The following is a 17,579-nucleotide window of genomic DNA, read 5'->3' as shown; positions in this document are numbered from 1 at the left end:
TTTATTTATTTGTATCGTTATTATTTACTCATTTATTATGTATTTATGTATTTATTTATTTTATTTATTTATTTATTTATTATTTATTATAAATTTTCATTATTATTGGTTATTTATTTATATTGTTGCGATCGGCGCATGCATCATTGGGTCTTATCAGAAAGCAGACACTAGCTAGACTATGTAATGTTAGATTTTATAATGTTAGCAAGTTAACATGTTATATATGTCGGAGATGAAAGGACATCGAAGCCTCCCCTTTGGAACTTCGGGATAATCCCCTAACACCGTAATCTAGATTCTATCATAGGCGTAATTAAACAATTGTCGTCTTTCGATCCGATTGTAATTGTTTGAGAGTTGTGATAATGAGCTTGGGCTCGAGGCGACAGCCAGTCGCCGAACGTAGCCGCGGTCACGGGATGAACGGTTTGTCTAACAAAGGTACGGAGTAATTCTATAGCTCTCCTTAAAAGAAATATTTGTAGCGGCACACGACAGTAAACATTCCAACGGTTTCTGTCCCGTGGCCCGCCACACGCAGATCCTAATCTTCGGGTATGATGATTACCAGATGTCGACGCGTCTCCACAGTACGTGATCAGCTAGCCCGAGGGCCGTTATAAACACTAAGATCTTCATCACCTAAAGTTCTTCAAACAGACAAACAGTCTTTGTCCCAACTACGGGAAGATAGGAGAGGCCTATTTTCAAGGAACGGCGTCTCCCACCAGCAACTTTCTCTCGAGGGCGGCTAGCATCTTTTTCTAACCACCGATATGGAGATTGACCAACTAGCAGCAACGCCAATTTCCCTCGCCTTCTGAACGAAGGCTATCCTCGACGAATCCGATGATCTCGTGTTCTTAGACACACCCCATCATAGTTTTCCTCCGCAGCAGCATCGCGACGGAAAGTCATTCTCTCCTGAGGTCGTATTAGCGAGTTACTTTGTGTCTGTACGCTCGGTAGATATTCCACGTTTTAACAAAGAGTTCGACTTAGATATTGTGAGCATGTTCATCTATCATTCTGTTGACCGCGCATTCGTTATTGAACCTAAGATCATTGCCATTAGTTTCTCGAGCATCTAATTACCACGGTTACTTGTCCAGTTCTATGATAATCGTATTCGCATTAGTCGAAGTCTTCTCTATTGCATAACAACATCGTGTAGTCCGAACGAAGATTCGTTGGATGCCCCTAACCCTAATTCTAATTCTAATGTAAACCCGACATATATGTCGGGTTAACGATTCTTCGTTTGAATTAACCATCGTTTTACGAAACAGAGATTATATTTACGCGAATATACAAGATTTTACAAAATATTATGAATATTGAGTTTAATGAATGATAAGATTAACAAACAATAAGTTTAACTAGTGATTAGATTAAAGAATAATAAGTTTAACGAATAATATGTTTTACGAATAATGAATTTAATTAACGCTATTAACAATGTTCCTGGGTTCAAACGAATCCACGGCCAACGGGATAACTCTTTACTATGCGTAGAATAATTTTAAACACAAAAAAATACGATTGCTGAGACACTCGGTAAATTGCTCGATGTATCACTTACCAAGGCGATCACACGAATGAATATCTGATGAAAATCTTTTTCGCTATACGACTGCATTTGTTTGTTATATGCTCGCTGGAGACATCGAGAAGGTTCCAATCGTTGTTGCTAGGCAGTTTCTGCCAAGAGTTTGTTGTATACTCTTTGGAAGCATCGAGAAAGATCCAAAGGCCGTTGCTAGGCAGTTTCTGTCTGGAATTTGATTCCTAATACAACGTGTGTCCCATTATATCGACATCTCCATAGTACAATTCTATGTGATTTCTAGGGAGAATTATACAACCGATCCACACCTTCGCCAGGCAAAACGTTTATCCGTGACCGTGGCTACGTTCGGCGACCAGTTGTCACCTCGAACCCACTTTTGCTATCACAAATATCGAACAATTCCAAATGACAACAATTGCTTAATTACAGCTATGATAAAATCTAGGCTAAAGCATTAGAAAACTTTCCCAAAAGTTGCAAAGGGAAGGCTCCGGTTTTCCTTTCATCTCCGACATATATATGTAGGGTTTACATTATGATTGGGGTTAGGGGCGTGAAACGAATCTTCGTTTGGGTTACACGTTGTCGTTATGCAATAGAGAAGACATTGATTAGTGCAAATACGATTATTATAGAACCGGACAAGTAACCGTGGTAGTTAGGTACTCGAGAAACTAATGACAATGATCCTAGGTTCAATAACAAATCCACGGTCGACGGGATGATAGATGAACGTGCTCACAAAATCTAAGTCGGACGCGTAATATTCACGGGTCGTAAGGGGTTACTTTTTTCGTCGATGAGATCGCGAGAGAGAATGAATTTCCCGATGATGCCACAGACGAAAACTATAATGGGGTGTGTCTAAGGACACGAGATCATCGGATTCGTCGAGAAAAGCCTTCGTTCAGAAAGTAAGGGAAATTGGCGTTGCTGCTAATTGGTCAATCCCCATATCGGTGGTTAGAAAAAGATGCTAGCCGCCCTCGAGGGAAAGTTGCTAGTGGGAGACGCCGCTCGTTGAAAAATAGGTCTCCCCTATTTTCCCGTAGTTGGGACAAAGACTGTTTGTCCGTTTAAAGGACTTTAGTTGACTAAATCTTAAGATTTATAACGGGCCCTCAGGCTAGCTGAACACGTACTGCGGAGACGCATCGACATCTGGCAATCATCTTGCTCGAAGAATAGGGTCTGCGTGTGGCGAGTCACGGGACAGAAACCGTTGGAATGTTTACTGTCGCGTGTCGCTACGAATATTTCTTTTAAGGAGAGCTATAGAATTACTCCATACCTTCGTTAGACAAAGCGTTCATCCCGTGACCGCGGCTACGTTCGGCAACTGGCTGTCGCCTCGAGCCCAAGCTCATTGTCACAACTCGCGAACAATTACAATCGGATTGAATAACTACAATTGTTTAATTACAGCTATAGTAGACTCTAGATTACAATGTTGCGGGATTATCCAAAATTCCAAAGGCTCCGGTGTTGTTTCATCTCCGACATATATATATGTACAAGATGTTTTTATTTATCTATTTATCTATTTATTTAGTTATATATTATTGCTATTATATTTATATCTGGATTGGCTGTTTTTGATGACGAACTGGTGAGTTTAGTGGATACGTTCGGAAGGTAAAATGGTTAAGCTGTTGACGACTTGGCAATTTCCATGGACTTAAAACTTTAAAACAATATGGACAGGTTAAACAAGAATAATAAACTTACGGCGCATGGGGTTTCGGAGCCCCCAGGCCCCGTCGGGAACACGAGTGGCTTTCCAGGCTCGACCCGACGGTCATCAAGCTACTGGAAGAACGGCGGGGGGGAGGTGGAATCCCAGGCATCCTCTCGTACGGTAAAAGCGACTGGGGAGAAGGTGGGAAGTAGAAAGCTGGCATTAGGAGGAGAGAAACCGAGGAAGGTTGCAGATATAAAGTTATGTGACAAAGTCACAATTTCAGTGATACCGAGAGCTAAAGGCAAGGAAGAAGGTGACCCGTTTAGACCAAGTAAAAAAATACAAAGGAGTCCTACGACTGGTGGCAGGGCTGATGTCGAAGTGGTCGAGGAATCGGAAGGTTCCTATCGAATCAGAGATAGCGACCACAGCACGCCAGTGGTAGTGAGAGGAGGGGCACCCGTCAAACAATTGGCTAGAAAGGTAATAGAGGAAAGCAGCAGAACGAGACGGGCAAGGGCGGCTATGGTAAGCGAAATAGATAATAGCGCCAGGGATGATACACAGACCAGTGATGTAGACGAGGAAGAAGTAATGATATAAAGGGCGGAACTGAAAGGGTTCACGCAAGCCCTAGCTGGCGCTGTCCAGATGCTTAATGTTGTGGTGAGAAAATTCAAGCTGGACAAAGACAAAGATGAAGGGATCAGAGAGATCGGTAACTTAATAAAGGGTATGCTATCGTCCCTGGAACAGTGTGGAGAACAAAAAGCAAGGAGGAGGAAGAGGAGAAGAGTGCCTGCTGAGGCGGAGAGCAGCATTAATAGGACAGTAGTTATGAAGGAAATGACGGTGGACAAAGGCAGTTACCCCAAAAGGAAGGTGATATCGCCGGCCGAAATTACAAGGATGGATGAACGTAAAAGGCCCAGGAAAGGAGAGGTCATCTACGCCGAAGCATGTGGGAAAGAAAGAAGGAATCTTGTGATGGACGAGGATTATAATGAGGACTCGGAAGGATGGAGGAGAATGGCAAGAAGAAAAAGGGAGAGGAGAGCTCCCTTGGCACAGGACATTCCTAGTGTGCATCCGGGCAACAACAGAGAGGTGGTCCCGGAAGGTAAGGGTGTGTCAAGGAACAGGAGAAGGAGGGAGGCGATACTCGTGAAAGTTGAAAAGGGATGTGAGTGGCTGCAAGTTTATAGAAGAATAATGGCGGCCAGGAGCACATTGGAGGGAGCCACGGGGGTCCCTCCAAGGACGAGAGCGGGCCACATTCTGATTGAATTTGACAGGACGGTAGCGGTTAATGAGGTGGTGGCCAGGTTGACGGCCGCTTTGAGGGATAGTACGGAGGTGGCTGCCCTGGTGAATAGGGCGACCCTACAGATCAAAAATATTGATCCCCTCACCAGCAAGGAGGAGCTGGTGGACGATATTAGGGCGCAATGGGGGATTGAGGACAATATTGACATTGAGATGAAATCTATAAAGATGGCACCATGGCGGTCGTGGTACTCCCTGCGATCGGAGTTCCCAATGAAGAGAGAGACAGAGTTCGGCTCGAGACGTGGAGGTTGTCACGTAAAGTTGGTACTTGGGTGATAGTAAGAAGGCTGAGTCGTAACCCAACTACTTATTTTCCTTCATAAAACTTTATTATATATGTTAACACTTACAAAATAATACCGAACCGGAGAAAAGGGGTTGTATGAGTACAGCAACTAGAAGAAGAATAAGAACTACCCGAGCTGGGTGAAGTCTCGGTTTATATACGTTTTGGTTTTAGGATGTTGAGGAGCTAGGTGTAGGTTATGATGTAGAAAAGTGTCCGAAGGTCGGGGGTCCATATCCTATCTCTGATGTGGACTGAGGTGCGTCACAGCCTTGGTGTATGCTATGATGATAAGGTGGTGATGTGTCCAAAAGTGTCCGAAGGTCGGTGGTCGATGTATTATCACTGATGTAGGTTGAGATGTGATTGATGTCTGTTAGGGAAGTGATACATTTACACTGTACATGAGAGTGTGTGTGTAAGGGCCAGAGGGCGTCAAGGTCTTAGTGGAGACAAAAGACTGTTGCCAGATGTTAGAAGAATCTAGGATAGTCGGTTGGCGACAAGCGTGCGTGCAAGACGTTCTTCAGAGTGTAATATAGATGTATAACTGTTGTGTGGGAAATATAGTCAATTATTTGTATTCCCAAATCCTCGAATTTCCTTAACATGGTAGCAGAGCGTGGTTACTAGTTTTGCAAGATATTTAGTGCGTGGTTACGATCTTTCGAGTGAGTTTTCAGTAAAGAAAAAAAAAACTTTCAGAGGAAAAAAATATACTTCGAGCACGTAGGAACGCTTGAGTAAGAAAAGAAAAAAAAAGAAGTATCAATTAAAATGGAGAGATCGGAAATCATGATACCTATATTCGATGGTGAGGATTATGGAATGTGGAAGCAAAGAATCACGATGTTTCTCAAATATAAGGAATGCGAGGTTGTTACAACTAGAATGAAGAACGAAAGGGACGATGAAGACTGGGACAAAAAGGATTTGAAGGCGATAAATATAATTTATAGCGCAATATCGAACAGACAATTGCAGTATGTTAGGGAAGGAAAAATGGCGTATGATATAATAAAAAGGTTCGATGAAATGTACTTGAAAGAGTCGACGGCACTGCAGATCGTATGCAGAAGGAGATTGGAAAACATAAGACGGGAGAACTACAGTGATTCAGCATCATTCTTTAACGATTTCGAAAAATTAATAAACGAATTAAAAAGTGCGGGCGCACAAGTAAGTGAGAGGGAAAAGCTGAATTACATGTTGAATACGTTACCCGAAGAATACAGCTACATAGCGGACATAATAGACGCATTGAAAGAAGAGAATCAAACGGTAGCGTATGTGAAAAATAAAATAGAGATAGCAGAGAAGAACAATAAATCCAATCGAGGAGAAAGGCAAACCAACGCCTTTTCTGCAAAAAAGGAAGGATGCTTCAGATGTGGAAGATTAGGACACTTTGCGAGAGAGTGTCAAAATGGCGTCCAAGCGGGAAGCAGTAACGGCTATTGGCATGGGCCAACACGTGGTCGAAGCAGAGGAAGAGGGAACAAAGGCAATACGAGCAGGGGACGTGGAAACTTTCATCGTCAATCAACAACCGGCACGGGCGAGCATGGAAACTCAAGAGCAGGCATATGGACAACAACGGCGCACGCAGCAAACAGCAGTGAGACGAATGAAATAAGTAAGAACGAAATAGTGTGGCTATTAGATAGCGGTTGTACCGATCACATAATTAATAATATAAATTATTTCGATAAATCTATCGACCTAAAAGAACCGGTAAATATATATTTAGGCGATAATAGACCGATAAAAGCGACAAAAGTTGGGAATGTTATAAGTTATTTTGAAGCATTCGGAAAACAAAATGAAATAAATATGAGGAAAGTATTTTACGCGAAAGAAATGTCCGCAAATTTGATTAGTTTAGGTAAACTAACAGACAATAAGAATACGGTTATTTCCAAAGGAAATATTGCGAAAGTAATAGATGAGGATAATAAACTTACAGCTGTAGCGTTCAAAGAGAATGGGACATATAGAATAAAAAGTATATTGAAAGGGAAGAAGCACTTAGTAAACAGCGCCGAACGTAGTGGTATGAGTAAAAAGGAAAGATGGCATAGGATGCTAGGACACGTAAATTTTAAATATTTAGAGATTTTGGGTAAAGAGCAGCTAGTGACTGGCATACCGAATGAATTTGAAAAGGAACTTTTGAAATGTAGGGTGTGTATAGAAAGCAAAATGCATAACTTACCTTTCAAAAATAATCGAACTAAGGCTAAGGAAATAATGGAAATTATTCATACGGACGTATGTGGTCCCTTTAAGACTACCGGATTCAATGGAGAAAAATATTTCATTTCATTTATCGATGATTATAGTAAAATAGCTAGGATCTATTGTATAAAATCAAAAGATGAGGTCTTTGATTCTTTCGTACAGTTCGTAAATGAAGCCGAAAATTTAACGGGCAAGAGGTTAAAAATATTAAGATGCGATAATGGTAAAGAATATTTAAATAATCGAATTTATAAATTTGCTAGGGATAAAGGTATAAGAATAAATAATTGCCCAACATACGTACATGAATTAAACGGGACAGCGGAAAGGTATAATAGAACAGTGATGGACATGGCGCGTTGTTTGTTAGCGGAAGCGAAAGTACATAAAAGGTACTGGCCGGAAATGGTTTGTACAGCGGTATACTTGAAAAATCGAATATTAGTGAATACTATAGAGAGAAAGACACCTTTTGAAATATTCTTCGGGAGAAAACCAAGTGTTAAAAATCTACATCTATATGGAAGTAAAGTTTTTGTAAGAAGGCCAGAACAAAAAAGAGTTTCCAAATGGGACAAGAAGGCAGATATGGGAATTCTATTAGGATATAGTGAAGTAGGATACAGAGTCTTATTAGGTGGGAAAATAACAATAGCTAGACATGTAGAGGTCATAGAGACAGACACTAAATGTATCGGTTTTGAGGAAAATTCATTAGAGGCAGATAGAAATGATAGCGAAGATAACTATTCATTGGATGGTATGGATAAGGAAGAGTTAGAAGATAGGAAAGATGAAAATAATAGTAGTATTGAAAGCTCAAACACTCCTAGGAGATCTACACGTATTAAGAAAACTCCAGTAAGGTATCCAGAAAAGGAAAATATTTGCGAGATTCATGCAAATTATTGTAAAGTAGATATCCCTCGTACATTTGAGGAGGCGATTTGTTGCGAAAATAATGAAGTTTGGAAACAGGCTATGGATAAGGAAATAGAATGTCTCTATAAGAATAAAACTTGGAAATTGGTAGAAAGGGTAAAAGGCAAAGAAGTATTAGATGTAAAATGGGTTTACACGAAAAAATCAGAGGACAGGTATAAGGCTAGATTAGTGGTAAGGGGATTTCAACAAAGAAACGTAGCCGATGACATATATTCTCCAGTGGCGAGTAATCAGACCTTTAAGATATTGGTATCATATTGTTGTCAAAATGGATTAATAATTGAGCAAATGTATGTAGAAACTGCCTTTTTAAATGGTGAAGTAACCTCGGAGGTATATGTAAATCAACCAAAGGGATATGCGGACGGAACGAATAGAGTTTGTAAATTATCGAAAGCGCTTTATGGGTTAAAAGAAAGTCCGAGGGACTGGTATGAGTGTTTTGATAAGTATGTGACGAGATTAGGTTTTAAGAAGAACAATATAGAGCTGTGCCTATATACTTATGGAGAGGGAGAAAATGTTGTTTATTTATTAATATACGTAGACGATTTGTTGATTTGTAGTAAAAACAAAGGGAAGATACAAAGTGTAAAAAAATTATTTACTGATAAATTTGAAATGAAAGATTTAGGTGAAGTAAAAGGATATCTTGGAATAAATATAGATTATGATTATTTAAAAAATGAAATGAGATTATACCAAAAGAAATACATAGAATCATTAGCAAACAAATATAAATTACATAATAGCAAATTGTACTGTACACCAATGCAGACCAACTTAAAAATTGAAAAAGCTGAGATAAATAGAGAGGACATTGGATACAAGAATTTAATTGGCGCATTGCTGTATATTAGTGTAAATACCAGACCCGATATAAGTTATAGTGTGAATTATCTGAGTAGATTTCAAGATTGTTGTAACGAGACACATTTTAAATATGCCTTGCGAATATTGAAATATTTGTACCGGACTAGAGATTTAGGGCTACATTATAAAAGAAATGAAAAGTGCGAAACGATAGATTGTTATGTGGACGCTGATTGGGCAGGAGATCATATAGATAGGAAATCGACTTCTGGGTATGTAATTAGATTGTATGGAAATGTAATTGGATGGAAGTCTAAAAAACAAAGGTGTGTGACAAAAGCCTCGACGTATGCAGAGTATATAGCTCTATCGGAAGCGGTGAGCGAAGTAATGACTATCAGAGAACTAATGAAAATCTTCGATGTAAATGTAGACGATAACCCTGTAAAAATCTATGAGGATAACTCTGGAGTAATGAGTATAGCTAAATACGGAACTTTTACAACAAATTCTAAACACATGGAAGTTCATTACCACTACGTTCACGAGTACGTAAAGGAAAATAAGATAAACATAATAAAAGTAAGTACAGAAGGAAACACTGCGAATATTTTTACGAAGGCACTGTGTAGAGAGAAATTTGAAAGGTTTAGGTCATGGATGAATGTAAAATAAGAGAAATGTAAATAAAGCGATAAATGTTAAATATTTTGTTAATTCGACAAGTATGTAAATAAAATTAAGTGTACAGTATAAATGTAAGGAGGCGTGTTAGGGAAGTGATACATTTACACTGTACATGAAAGTGTGTGTGTAAGGGTTAGAGGGCGTCAAGGTCTTAGTGGAGACAAAAGACTGTTGCCAGATGTTAGAAGAATCTAGGATAGTCGGTTGGCGACAAGCGTGCGTGCAAGACGTTCTTCAGAGTGTAATATAGATGTATAACTGTTGTGTGGGAAATACAGTCAATTATTTGTATTCCCAAATCCTCGAATTTCCTTAACAATGTCACATACCCCCCTCTTTAGATTAATTTTGGTCCTCCAAAATCTTAGTGTTTCCTCAGTATGGAGCGATGGAATTGGACTCTGACTGGCTCGACTTGTACTTGTTCTTCTTCGTCGTGGTATATGCTTTTGCTATTTCAACCTGTGAAGGTTGTTGGCTGGTTAAATTTCGACTACACGTGTATCGCGTGTTGAATCTTTTGTAGACTTTCTAACAGCCTGTGATATAGAATGAGTTAGTGGTCTCTGAGTAATGGTTTCATACTATCATGTTGTTTCTTTATAGTTTGATCGTTATCCAGTTGTTCCTTTGATACTTGCATTTCTTTGTTTTGTTTAGCAACTTCTAAAGCCTTTTCAGCATCTACAACTGGTTCTTTTTCCATGCATGTAATTTCTTCTTCGACCAGTACAACTGTGCTTTCCTCTATAGTTCGTGTTTTTGTGTCATTTAGTAAACTTTTCAATTCCATTTGCACAGTATCTGGAGCTTTGGATACCGACTGACTATCATCTTCTGCATTTTCAACATCCCAATCATCAAAGATATCCTGAATTGCACTTCTTTTGTTAGTTATGCGCACTTTATCTGCTTCACTTATAGATTTATTCCTTCCTTCTGTATTAGCAACATGTATAAGTACGACAATTTTATTATGAGTAATTTTTTTTTCTACATTAATTTTATGTGAACTATCAAAAGATCAATCTAGCCATTTCCATTTGTTGTTTCTTGTTATTCTTTTCTTTAATATCAATGTCATCTGCAGTTTCTAGATCACTAATTACTCCTGAGGTAATAGGAGTTATAGAATCGTTTCTTGTCTTTGTATGATTTAATATGTCATAATTGTATTTCTGGCTACAATTTTCAGAAACTTCTTGAGCCACAATTTCTGTTGAAATTACTTCTATAATTGTTCCATCACTTTCTCGTGCTTAACCTATCGAATTAAATTCTTCATTTACAATTTCAGCGTTCTTCATTCTTTTTTGTTCTGCAGAAACATTTTTTTTTCTTCATTGGAATTTACAACAGCATCCTTTTCATGTACAGTTAAAACAATATTTTCTTCTGTACTTTCATTCATATCATTAATATAATAGTTTCTACAGTCAGTACCATTACTTCTGAACTACTATCAACTAGTTTAGACAAATCTGTGTCTGTATCCGTGACATGCAATGTTTGGGCTTTATCATCAAAAGTTTCACCAAGTGTTTTAATTAATGCTTGACACTGAGCATTAGTAACACTAACTGTATCTATATTTAACACTGTACAAACGTTGTGTTTCTCAATGTTTTGTTCACCCTCATTTGTATTAAATATTTCAACATCGTTCGTACTTTCTTTATCTAAAGATGTGTCACCTGCATATCTTGAATGATCTCCAATCTCAGTTGTATTCTCTGCTTGCTCTTCTTGAAATTTCTCATCTTTTTTTTTTTTTTATATTGATCATCAATTTGTGGGTCCTTATTTATTATTTCTTGTTCTACTTCATTAATCGCAGCGTTCTTTATGCTCTCTGTCTCACTACTTTCCTTACTTTAAAAATTTTTTTTTGTTTTTATTTAAATCTGTTACATCTCATTTATTTACTACTAAACCATCTTGAATTGTATTATCTGTACATTCCTGTGACTTATTTTTTTTTTTTTTTGATTTTCTGGAATATCATGCACATTCTTTATAATATCAGTCGTTGATTCTGATATTAATGAAGAAGATACATCTACTTTTATCGATGATTCTACTTTATTAATGTCACTGTGCACTTCATCTAGTTGTTCCATAGTAAAACATCAAGATTGTTACAATTACTTAAGAAGTCATGGATTGTTATTTAAATATTTACTGCACTTTTCCATCAATGTAACCCTTTATGGCAGTTTGACATTCTACAGAACACCAATGCTGTATCAGTTTATATTTTTCTTCATCATGAAGTTTTATTATATCACCTAATTCTTCCTGATGTTTTTTTTCTTTTTTTTCAATTTTCAAATAAGAGTGTGTTTTCTATGTGAATCTTTTAATTCTTGGTTCGCCTCGAGTAAGCGATCTTTGGAAAGTTTTTGGACGTTTTCCAGTTCTTTTCTAAGAAAATTATTTTGTTCGTTCATATCTTTTACTTTACCTTCAATTTCTACCCTACGCAATATTTCAAATTTATTTTCATTGACAAGGATCATTTTTCTTCTTTTTCAAAATCCAGTTTCAATTTATTAGTTTCTTCTTCATATTTATATCCAAAATCACCCACTTTTTCATATTCACCCTTTAGTTCGTCTAGTTCACATTGAAGGACAGATTATTTGTCCTTGTGGTTCAAGAACTACATTTTATCTCTTTTGCATCTTTAGCTCCAGCTTATCACGTTCCTCCATTGAATTACTAACACATGAATTAAGTTTGGCCTTCTTTTTGTTGTTCCAGCAGGTCAACTTCATATTTGTGACTTATGTTATTCCTTCTAATTTTATTGTTAGTTCTTCAATTTGTATTCCAAAAGATTGAACTCTTTTCACGCGTGCGTGTTTTTTTTTCATCTATCTATCTGAATATTATAACAAAGACTTTACATTGAATATTTTATTAAAATTGTAATATTTTGATAAACGCTTCAAAATCCACAGTCTATTGATCAACTCCTCTATCCTTTCTCTTTCTCCTCACTAAAATAGATAAATTCCTAATGTAGTTTGTGGATAATTTTTTTTTTCTAAAGCAAATCACATTTATCATCTGATATATTTTTTGAAATAATTTCTGTCTGTACATTTTCTTCTTTTCCCCTACTTCTTTTTCTCCTTCTAATGAATTCTTTTTATTCTGTAAAATAGTTTTTGTATCTTCAATTTTGTTAAGTACAATTCCTATTTTTGATAACTTACTTTTATTAGGTAATTCTTGTGAATCTTTAAAGCGCTTCGCAAAATTTTATTTGTGTCTGACTGTCTTGTTTGATTATAAACAATTTCTTCAAATTTTGGCGAAGTAGCAGGCTTTGTAGCAACATTATAACGACTGCTCCGTTTACTACTATCTAACATAGATGGAGATGGATTCTTGTCATCTTTATTCTCTAAAGACTTCTCTTGTGTATTAGCATCTAAATTTCTCGACATAAGATCTGCTGAAGTTTTTGATTTTGTAGTGCCACACGCATTTTTCGCTGTCATCATTTGGTCTTCCTCTATAAGCAAATGTTCATTATTGTAAGCATTATCTCTTGTTTTTTGTATGGATTCTAATGATATATTTTGTTCAACGTTGTCTATTGATTTTGTATCATTTTCAGCAGTTGATTTACTAACTGCTTCTAATTCCTTCGTTTCAATTTGGTTTTCTTTATTTGTATCGCCGTCCAAAATATTTCTCATTGAAATATTATCCTTCTTGTTATGATCTTTTTCTGCTTCTCCTAAACTTTTACTTTTTTTGTCAAACCATTCTTGTAAATTTTGAGTATCTTGTGACGAAGATGGTGACAAATCATTATACAATACTGCAATATCTTCTTTTCTTCGTTTCACAGACTCTTTCTGGTATTCTGTCGAGCTATTGACATCAAACATTAAGTCTGTTTTAATGAAAATATAATCCTGTGAAGCGGTGTCAATTGATACTTTCTTTTCATAAGAATTTTCTACATTAGACTGCAATTCTTTTGAAAATTCTTTCAAAACCATTTCTTCATTTCCTACAGTAACGTTTGTTTTCTCCAAGCTTTTGTTCAAATTATTAGAAACTAAACTACCCTGATAACTCCGACTAGTAGCTTCTTTAATAGTCTCCTTTAACAGTTTTCTTAACTCGATTTCGTCAATTGTTTTTCGTAGCAATTCGATTTTTTATCGAGGCGTTGACCCTCTTCTTTTGCTTGTTGGAAAAGGTCCATGCTTCTTCGCAGTCGCGCGATTTGCTCCCGTAGTTGGTTTGTCATTTTAATACTTTGTTCGTCCCTACCAGTGCATGCTTTACCTTTCCACATCGTTTTAAATGTCTTAGCTTCCGTAGATGCTTCCAGTTCCAAAGGCCTTCTGGTTTCGTGGATTAAGAATTCGTCGCCGAGGATGACCGTAGTCCAAGTTAGTCCTTCCCGTAGGTATGGATGTCCTTGTTTTCCAGACGAAGCGATGTTTCACAATCCTGGGGTCTAGCGTCCGTAGATGCTTTATGAATATTTATCCGGTTTCGTTGATAGTTACTTCGTTGTCGCGGATGTTGGCTGGGCGTTTGAAAATTTCTACATTGACTGGAGACATGTCCGATTTGGTTGCATTTGAAACATTTCAGTTGAGTTCTTTGGGTAAGTGGCGTTCGTTCAGCTTGCTGGAAGTTTCTTGACATTGGTTTAGGTGTTCCTTGGAATCGGTTTTTGGCTCTCTCAATTGGTTGGTTCATTATTCTTCTTATTTTTTTGTTGCGTTCGATTTCCCTTATGACTAACTCCGCCTCGAAAGCTGCATCTTGTGCTTCTTGGAGATTCTTTGGTCTTGTAGTCGATGTGCGTATTTCTATTTTGGGTTTTAAATTTAGGACAAAAACTTTGGTCGCTCGTTCAGTTTCAAGATCTATGGCGACTGCTCGACGTACTGGATCGCGAATTTCGTGTTGAAGCGCGTATATCAGTTCGTTGAGGTTGTGTCGGAACCTCTTCACATAACTGTGTACCGATTCGTTAACGTTTTGTCGCGTGCGTTGCAACTTATCACGAGCTCCATTAGATGTAATATTCACGGATACAAATTTTCTGAGGCTTTCAAACAGGTCCTCGTAATTCTCGATTTCGGTGTGGCGGATACTGCGTTCCGCTTCGCCAATGATTCTTTGCGTTAGAATTAGTCGTAATAATATGCGTTTTTCTCGACATTCGGCTCGAGCTTCTCTTACCCGTTTAATAAACCCTTCTACTCCTATATCGTCTTGTCCATTGAGTATAGGGATAAAATCTAGGCAGGTTTTTGCATTGTACGTGGGGTTGTCACAACTTACTGCTCCTTCTTCACTGTCCATATCGTCCGTTTCGTTAGGTTTTACAGGTGGTCGTTTTCTCTGAACATTGCTGGCATTAGATTCGTCCGTGGTAATAAAGGAGCCTAATTCAGTAGTAGCGCCATGTCCTAAATTTATTTTAGAGATATGTTTTCCTAATAGTTCTATCTCTGCTGCACGTTTTTTGTTTTCACTATCGGCTACTCGTTGCGTTTCTTCTATACGTCGCGCAAGAAGTTCGATTTGCTCGAGTATGGCACGAGTCAACTTATCCATAGCTCTGGTTATAGAAGCGATATCAATAGTTCCGATTTTGTCTTTTCGTGATGTGGACATGATTCTAATCGATCTTATTGATTTTCTCACACGGTAATGTAAAAATGAATCCAGATTTCCAGCTTACCGTAGTAGCTATTGCCGTTGAGGAGTCTCTGGGATGTTTGCTCTCTGGTTGGTTCTAGATTCCGAATCTTATTCGTAGGCTTGCTCTGCGCTGACCGTAGTCCTCTCGTCTAGTTTCACCGCAGTGGAACGTTGAAAAATGCTGCAGGGCTTTGTAGTAGCAAAGATTCGCAGTGGTCCGCTGATCCTTCAATCTTCAATGATGCGCGTACGCCGAAATCGTGATTTCGTTTACACTGAAGCGAATGGATCCTGGCACGGATCGCCAAAAATGTCACGTAAAGTTGGTACTTGGGTGGTAGTAAGAAGGCTAAGTCGTAACCCAACTACTTATTTTCCTTTATAAAACTTTATTATAAATGTTAACACTTACAAAATAATACCGAACCGGAGAAAAGGGGTTGTATGAGTACAGAAACTAGAAGAAGAACAAGAACTGCCCGAGCTGGGTGAAGTCTCGGTTTATATACGTTTTGGTTTTAGGATGTTGAGGGGCTAGGTGTAGGTTATGATGTAGAAAAGTGTCCGAAGGTCGGGGGTCCATATCCTATCTCTGATGTGGACTGAGGTGCGTCACAGCCTTGGTGTATGCTATGATGATAAGGTGGTGATGTGTCCAAAAGTGTCCGAAGGTCGGGGTCGATGTATTATCACTGATGTAGGTTGAGATGTGATTGATGTCACAAGGTCGGCGGACGTGTTTTGGATCGTTCCCGCCAACAGCATATATTCTCATACATTTTAGTGCATAATGAGACGTGTGTGATCGTATAATAAAATAAAGTGTAACGAGGGCTCCTAATAGTGTTATTGTGGGGTGTGTTTTACATATTTTATATAAGTATAATAAATAACAGAAAATCGTTACGACGAAGAAAACAATAACGTACTATCAAATACTGAAAACGAAGCAGTGGACTATTAGTGGACAATAAGGAGTCGTAGTTACATTATAGTTGTATTATAGTAATTAAATAGGGCATTTTAACCGTATATAATTACTAATATTGTTAAAAGAAACGTAATGGTTAAGTTGAGGTTATAGCGGTTATATTGTCGGTACTAGCTGGGTATATTATGATAAATATGAAGTGATTGAGAAGTTTTTCTGTGGCTACGATGCATAGATAATAAAGAGTAATGCGAGTGGATATAATTATGCGTGGGATGTGAGCCCTCGGCTGAATCGTAGCTGATTTTGAGACAATACCCTATCGTAGTATCGTTGTCGGTTACATGATAACAAATTTGGTTTTGTTTGGGATAAATAAAAATATTTTATCATATAAATGTGCATGTGGAAGGATTATTTATTCGATAAGCAATCCATTTTTAAGGATAAGATGTGCGAAAAAAAGTATTGGGATTTCAGAATTAGTTGGAATACGAAGGCCGACACGGGATAGGTTATGTTCCTCGTAGAGTGTGTAAAATTAAGTAATATTATGATATAATGATAAATAGTTGCCATGTTAAGGATGTTTATTATGTAGTTGTTTATTATGGTTAAGCTCGAAGGTTTTAGTGGAGGAAATTCAATATCGATACGTGCTTGGAGCACGAGTGTTGACGGGTGGTTACCTACAAATAAGAATCAGATGGGCAAGTTTTTAATTATTTAGGTAGTACAAGTGCCTATATGCGTTTAGTTATCTTAAATTTTCAGTGTAAGCATAAGAATGAATGTACTTACTCTTTAAGAGGTAGATTATGCCAACCGATGAGGATGTAGTATAGCGAAGGAGGTTTCGAGACCTGTCAACAAGTATCGAATAATGATTAATACGACAGGGGGTTTACAATAATTATATTACAATAATTATATTAAATTGACATTGAGATGGATTCCTCTAGCCTAGACTGTGTAGCTATTTATATTTATAGTAAGTTACTTCTCTAGATTAAGTGTCTTTTACTTATAAAGATGGCTACGTTAAGTGGTTTGTATTTTATATCATAAGTAATTGAGAGGAACTTAACTGTTTCTATGAAGCAGAGTGTATACTGCGAAGGAGGTGGCGATACCTAAAATAGTTAAAACGAGGATTATGGTGATAGGTTGCTACCTTATTTATATTAACTGACATTAATGGACTTTAAGATTGTGTTTTATAGGTTGTTGCAGCTATTTTTATATATGTGACAGAGTAATTTCTAGATTATGGGCTGTTAGTTTTACTTACAAAGACTGCCTAGTTTTAAGTGTTTTTGTATTCTTATGTATCATAAGTGAATGAGAGGGGTGGACCGGTATATGAGGTTGAGTGTATACTGCAAAGGAGATTGCGATACCTGAA

At 37.6% G+C, this 17,579-nt stretch overlaps 1 long non-coding RNA gene across 1 annotated transcript; it reads right to left on the bottom strand.

Annotated features, from left to right (window-relative positions):
- Positions 1-16,971: 16,971 nt before the first annotated feature.
- LOC143302814 (uncharacterized) lies at positions 16,972-17,579 on the bottom strand. The gene is made up of 3 exons (XR_013058621.1): positions 17,466-17,579; positions 17,263-17,307; positions 16,972-17,037 (listed from the first exon to the last, which is right to left on the bottom strand). It is a non-coding gene; the product is annotated as an uncharacterized LOC143302814 (long non-coding RNA).

The sequence above is a fragment of the Bombus vancouverensis genome, chromosome 6 (genome assembly GCF_051014615.1).
Source record: "Bombus vancouverensis nearcticus chromosome 6, iyBomVanc1_principal, whole genome shotgun sequence".
Classification (NCBI taxonomy): domain Eukaryota; kingdom Metazoa; phylum Arthropoda; class Insecta; order Hymenoptera; family Apidae; genus Bombus; species Bombus vancouverensis.
The sequence above is the reverse complement of the archived record's forward strand: the minus strand, read 5'-3'. Positions and strand labels throughout refer to the sequence as shown.